Consider the following 7,500-nt stretch of genomic DNA (forward strand, 5'->3'; position numbering starts at 1 on the left):
CTCCAGCCCGTCGCGTTAGCCACTAGACCAGCTAGCCACAATGAGATATTTGTTAAGATGTAACTATGGTCAGCGGTGCCTAATAAAGGTCATTTATAATTTCTGTAGTACCGGCCTATTTTTCCACTAACACTCACAGGATGACCATGGGAGACACAAGCCACCAATCACAGCTACCAATCCAATCACAGTGGGCGCCAGTGACCAGCGGGGTCCCACAGGGGTGAGTCCAAGGACCAGTGCTGTTTCTGGTATTTGTGAACGAAATGACGGAAATAATAGACTCCGAAGGGCCAGAGACTATAAACCTCACTCAAGGAAAAAGATCTTGGGGTGAGTATAACACCAGGCACATCTCCTGAAGCGCACATCAACCAAATAACTGCTGCAGCATATGGACGCCTAGCAAACCTCAGAACAGCATTCCGACATCTTAATAAGGAATCGTTCAGGACCCTGTACACCGTGTACGTTAGGCCCATATTGGAGTATGCGGCACCAGTTTGGAACCCACACCTAGCCAAGCACGTAAAGAAACTAGAGAAAGTGCAAACGTTTGCAGCAAGACTAGTCCCAGAGGAAGAGGTATGTCCTACGAGGAGAGGTTAAGGGAAATCGACCTGACGACACTAGAAGACAGGAGAGATAGGGAGGACATGATAACGACATACAAAATACTGAGAGGAATTGACAAGGTGGACAAAGACAGGATGTTCCAGAGATTGGACACAGCAACAAGGGGACACAGTTGGAAGTTGAAGACACAGATGAATCACAGGGATGTTAGGAAGTATTTCTTCAGCCACAGAGTAGTCAGGAAGTGGAATAGTTTGGGAAGCGATGTAGTGGAGGCAGGATCCATACATAGCTTTAAGCAGAGGTATGATAAAGCTCAAGGTTCAGGGAGAGTGACCTAGTAGCGACCAGTGAAGCGGCGGGGCCAGAAGCTAGGACTCGACCCCTGCAACCTCAACTAGGTGAGTACAACTAGGTGAGTATAGAATGACCATGGGAGACACAAGCTAACACTCACAAGATGACCATAGGAGACACAAGCTAGCACAGGAAGACCATGGGAGACACAAACTAGCACAGGGTGACCATGGGAGGCGAAAGTACCACTTACAACATGACCATGGAAAGCACAAGCTACCACTCACAGGATGACCGTGGGAGACACAAGCTATCACCCACAGGATGACCGTGGGAGACACAAGCTATCACCCACAGGATGATCGTGGGAGACACAAGCTACCACTCACAGGATGACCATGGGAGACACAAGCTAATACAGGATGACAATTGGAGACACAAGCTACCACTCACAGGATGACCATGGGAGACGCAAGCTATCAATCACAGGATGACCATGGGAGGCACAAGCTACCACTCACAATATGACCATGGGAGACACAAGCTACCACTCACAGGATGACCATAGAAGACACAAGCTACCACTCACAGGATGACCATGGGAGACACAAGCTACCACTCACAGGATAACCATGGGAGACACAAGCTACCATTCACAGGATGACCATGGGAGACACAAACTACCACTCACAGGATGACCGTGGGAGACACAAGCTACCACTCACAGGATGACCATGGGAGTTACAAGCTACCCCTCACAGGATGACCATGGGAGACACAAGCTACCACACACAGGATGACCATGGGAGACACAAGCTACCACTCACAGGATGACCGTGGGAGAAACAAGCTACCACTCACAGGATGACCGTGGGAGACACAAGCTACCACTCACAGGATGACCACAAGAGATATGAGTCTGAGACACGTGAGAATTTTGCTGGGTTTCTCGGGAGGCGTGTTAAAATATCCGGGGTTTGATAGTCGGCTAGTCTTAGCAGTGTTACTAGATGTTATATATATATATATATATATATATATATATATATATATATATATATATATATATATATATATATATATATATATATATATATATATATATATATAATGTCGTGCCGAATATGTAAAACTGGTCAATTAGCAAGAACTCATTTAAAATTAAGTCCTTTCTAAAATTTTCTCTTATGTGTTTAAAGATATATTTTTTCATTAATGTTGATGTAAAAAATTATAATTTTGCACCAATAGGAACTTAGAAAACTTACCTAACCTTATTATAACAAGAACAATTTATTTTAGCCTAACCCAACTAAATATATTTTAGATTTGTTTACAATAATTTAATATTAAACAAACACAGTGAAATATATTTTTTTCTTTAGGTTCAGAATGATTTTGGCGAAATTATTGCATACACAAATTTTCACTTGTCCTATATGGCAAGATGAGCGTTGCTATTTAAGCCAAGATAGCAAGTTCTGCCTATTCGGCACGACATATATATATATATATATATATATATATATATATATATATATATATATATATATATATATATATATATATATATATATATATATATATACGTTTAAAGATATATTTTTTCCATTAATGTTAATGTAAAAAATTTTAATTTTGCACCAAAAGAATCTTAGAAAACTTACCTAACCTTATTATAACAAGAGCAATTTATTTTAGCCTAACCCAACTAAATACATTTTAGATTTGTTTACAACAATTTAATACTAAAGAAACTCAATGAAATATATTTTTTTCATTAGGTTCAAAATGATTTTGGCGAAATTATTGCATATACAAATTTTCACTTGTCCTATATGGCAAGATGAACGTTGCTATTTAAGCCAAGATCGCAAGTTCTGCCTATTCGGCACGACATATATATATATATATATATATATATATATATATATATATATATATATATATATATATATATATATATATATATATATATATATATATATATATATATATATATATATATATATATATATATATATATATACTTGACGTGCTGTTGGAGTGTGAGCAAAGAAACATTTATGAAGGGGTTCAGGGAAACCGGCAGGCCGGACTTGAGTCCTGGAGATGGGAAGTACAGTGCCTGCACTCTGAAGGAGGGGTGTTAATGTTGCAGTTTAAAAACTGTAGTGTAAAGCACCCTTCTGGCAAGACAGTGATGGAGTGAATGATGGTGAAAGTTTTTCTTTTTCGGGCCACCCTGCCTTGGTGGGAATCGGCCAGTGTGATAATAAAAAATAAATATATATATATATATATGGAGGTTCCACCAACTTAGAAGCCCGAGGCACCATCCAAGCATGGCGCAACCTACTTTTGTTCGGCAATGTCTGTCTTGCAGTTCCTGAAAGACGAGGCAAACTGCTAACCACGTCAGTTATCAAGGCAGTGCGCAACTACCCAAGAACGGATAACTGTGTCCCTCTGCCCCATCATCGCAGGAATCAAAGAGGTAGACCCAAGAAAAGTCCCACTGAAAACGAGAAAATTTGCGCACAGGTTAGCAAAAAAATTGAAGAAGGTAACACAGTGGGAGCAATGAGAATAATTACAAGTGACGACACTGTAGCCCCCAAGGATGAGACCACGGCCCAAGCACTAAGAGACAAGCATCCAACCAGGGACACCATAGCCATCAACGACAACCCTGAGGAAGACCCCATCACTGAACAATTAATTTTGCCAGAATCGGAAGTCTATAAGGCGATCGTGTCATTTCCAGCAGGATCTGCAGGAGGTTACACTGGAATTCGACCTCAGAACCTCAAAGAGATGGTAAATCCAGTACTCGGTGAATCTGCATCAATTCTTCTCACCGAGTTAACAACTTTCGTCAACAATTGCCTGGCTGGGCGAATCCCAGAAGAAATTAAACCTTTCTTTTTTGGAGCCTCACTATGTGCTTTGAAGAAGAGGGATGGGGGAATCAGACCCATTGCAGTTGGAAACACTCTTCGCCGTCTCGTTGCCAAAGCAGCAGTGAGAAACATTCACCTAGAAGCTGCCACTTTACTCCAGCCACACCAACTGGGCTTTGGGGTCTCTCAAGGCAGTGAAGCTGCAGTTCATGCCACAAGGGCCTACATCAGGGACCTACCAGAAGACAAGGCCATAGTCAAACTTGATTTTAGAAATGCCTTTAATATGGTGAAGAGAGATGTTGTTTTGCCAGCTGTTCGGGTTCGGTTCCCCCGTCTCTTTCCCTTCATTTCAGCCGGCTACAGCAAACCCTCAATTCTTTTGTTTGGAGAACATGAAATTCAATCATCAGAGGGTGTTCAGCAGGGTGACCCACTCGCTCCACTTCTCTTCTGCTTGGCAGTAAGAGAACTAACTTCCAGCCTACGCAGCGAGCTCAACATCTGGTACCTGGATGACGGCACTCTGGCAGGTACTGATGAGTCCCTCGTGGGGGACCTACAACTGGTGAAAACAAAGGGAGAAGACTTGGGACCCATCCTCAATCCCTCCAAGTGTGAAATCACAGCAAACCAGGAAATAATCAATGCTGTGCGAAGAATCCTCCCAGAAGTCTCAACTACAACTCCGTCCAACAGTGCCCTCTTGGGGGCACCGCTGGGTCACCAGGCCATCGATACTGTCCTCAGGGACAAATTGAATGACCTGATGAGAATGGAGGAGAGAATAAGCGATCTTGATGCCCATGATGCTCTGTATCTCCTCACAAGGTGTCTTTCTATGCCAAGACTCACTTACTTCTTGAGGTGTGCACCCTCTTTTGACAACCCAACACTCGATGAATATGACGCACATCTGAGATCAACTTTTAAGAAGGCACTGAACCTGTCACTAGAGGATGAGCAATGGGATCAGGCAACCCTCCCAGTGCGACTGGGAGGTATAGGGGTGGGTAAAGCAACGCATGTTGCTTTACCTGCTTTTCTGTCTTCGTGTTTGGCTTCCAGTGCATTAGTCAAGAAGATAGTACCCGAACGCTTGAGAGACTTGGTAGGAGCTCAAGACCCCAGGTTTACTGAAGCAGCGATTCGGTGGGACACCCTTACAGACTCCTCCAGTAGACCAGCTCCTCCCAAACAGCACAAACAGTCCCACTGGGACAAACCGATCATGGAAAAAATCGCCAACACAATGCTCTCCAATGCTTCAGGAAAGAACAAAGCTCGTCTCCTGGCAGTGAAGGCACCACACTCAGGAGATTTCCTGTTAGTTGTTCCCAATTCCTCCCTGGGCACCCGTCTCGACCCACAGGCCATTCGGATTGGTGTTGCTCTTCGCCTAGCCGCCCCCATCCTCACCGAACATAGGTGTATTTGCGGCAGGGCGACAGCTGATCAATTCGGACTTCATGGTCTCGTGTGCCACACAGCAGAAGGGAAGTATGCCAGACATGAGGAGATCAATGACATAAAGAGAAGCCTCGCCACAGCCCGTTGCCCAGCTCAACGGGAACCCCAAGTACAGAGGTCTGATGGAAGTCAAAAGCGTCCTGATGGAGCCACTATGCTACCCTGGAAGGATGGAAAGCAGATTGCCTGGGACTACACCTGTGCTGCCACATTGGCAGACACCTACTTGCCATACTCCATAGTGGAAGGGGGTGGAGCTGCCAGCCACAGGGAGACCCAGAAGATCCGAAAATATGAAGACCTTCCCCCTTGCTATAACTTCATTCCAATAGGGTCAGAGACCCTTGGAGCATGGGGCAAGTGTGCTCTAAAGTTCCTCAAAGAGCTGGGTGAAAAGCTCATCATAGAAACCAAGGACCACAGGGCGACCAGCTTCCTCTTTCAGAGACTCAGTGTTGTGATCCAGAGAGGAAATGCCTGCAGCATTCTGGGCACGCGGCCCACCGCCGGGGAGCTGGACGAAGTATTCGAGATGTAGCTCTGAGTTACCTATGTTGATTTACTTTCTGTTGTATTTTTGTGAATGTTTGGCCAATGTATTTTGTCTTTAAATAAAACATACTTGAAATATAGGGAGTGGTAGGAGAAAATTCTCAAACAGCTTCAGGGAGAACCTTGAGTTTTCCCTGAAGCAAGTTTATATATATATATATATATATATATATATATATACATACATATATATATATATACATATATATATATATATACATATATATATATATATATATATAATCGGTGATACACACGTAACATGTATATATATATATATATATATCTATATATATATATATATATATTTCACCCTCAGAAATGACAATAAACGTACCTCAGGGAAAACTCAAGGTTCTCCCCAGAGTTGTTTGAATATTTTCTTCTCCTACCATCCCGTATATTTTATATTACAAGTGAACTTTATTAATAAACAGTATACATTGACAGAAAACACAATATGAATACATTGGTAAACTATATCAATGATTATGAATCTCCTCCAGCTCCTCCTAAACTGGACGTGAGCCCAGTACACAGAGTGCATTTCCCCTCTGGATGGCCACGCTGAGGCGCTGGAACATGAAAGTGGCTGCCCTTGGGTCCCTGGTGGTGTCGATGAGTCTGGAACCCAGTTCTTTTAGGAAACGTGTGGCACTTTTTCCCCATGATCCCAAGCTCTCTGATCCCACTGGGACAAACTGATGTTGTTGGCTTATGTCCCTGTACTTGCTGATCTTGTACTCTTCTTTGTGGTCAGCAGCTCCTCCTTGTCGCCTGACACTGTGATGAATGCAGGTGTCAGCCTGCGTCGACATACAGGCATAGTTCCATGCTAAGAGCTTGCCATTCTTCCAAGGATAGATTGTGATCCTGTCGGGGCGGTTTGCTGGGTTATGGGTATTGTTGGCTGCTAGTGATCAGGGCTCTCTCTCGGCTGGGCATCCAGCTGTAGCAAGGGTTCTCTTTATGATGTCGTTGACTTCATTGTGTCTTGCATACCAGCACTTGGTTTTGGAACATTTAAGACCATGTAGACCACATTGGTCGGCTTGCGCATTGCCACAAATACACGTATATTCCGTGTGAATTGAGGCAGCAAGGCTCAGAGCCACTGCAATACGGAGGGTCTTAGGGTCAAGACGTGTTCCCATTGTCGAAATGGGAACTGTTTGGAGAAAGTTCCCAGAGTGAGGTGCACTCACAGCTTGGAGACGGGCAGTCTCCCCGTCTCATGTTATAGCCCTAACCATGTTGGCAAGCACCTTTTCAGCGATAGGACCATCCCAACTTGGCTGTTTATAGGCCAGTGCTGCACTAGGTTTTGGTGCTTGAGAAGCAAGAGTCTCCTATTCAGTGATGGCACTGGCTTAGCTAGGGTCTTGTATTCCTGCCGAGTCACTGAGGTTGTCCAGAAGAATTTGTTATATTAACTCGTTCGATGCAGTGGAAGAGGATAGGAAAGCTGGTAGGGCAATCTGGGAGGATTTGCATACTCCCAGCCCCCCAAGCCTGACTGGAAGTGAGGTTTGCAACCCTTGTCCATCTTTGAGGGAAAGATTCAAAACTCTCTCTAGCATGGTCTTGAGGAGAGAGTCATATTCTTTGAGTTTCAGACTGCTGAAGGCTGGGGAGCATCTCAGGAAGTAGGTAAGTTTTGGGATTGACAGCCACCTGGTGAGTAGGTAAAAGGCATCATGTG

General features: G+C 43.8%; 2 protein-coding genes across 2 annotated transcripts in view; both read right to left on the bottom strand.

The window, feature by feature from the left end:
- The window catches only part of LOC128701484 (methyltransferase-like protein 25B), a gene marked incomplete at its 5' end in the record, with an annotated part of 360,140 nt that overhangs the window by 143,985 nt on the left and 208,655 nt on the right, over positions 1–7,500 (bottom strand).
- LOC128701481 (sialin) overlaps positions 1–7,500 on the bottom strand; it is a 185,207-nt gene that overhangs the window by 73,042 nt on the left and 104,665 nt on the right. The gene's annotated exons all lie outside the window — the stretch shown is intronic.

The sequence above is a fragment of the Cherax quadricarinatus genome, chromosome 78 (assembly GCF_038502225.1).
Source record: "Cherax quadricarinatus isolate ZL_2023a chromosome 78, ASM3850222v1, whole genome shotgun sequence".
NCBI lineage: Eukaryota > Metazoa > Arthropoda > Malacostraca > Decapoda > Parastacidae > Cherax > Cherax quadricarinatus.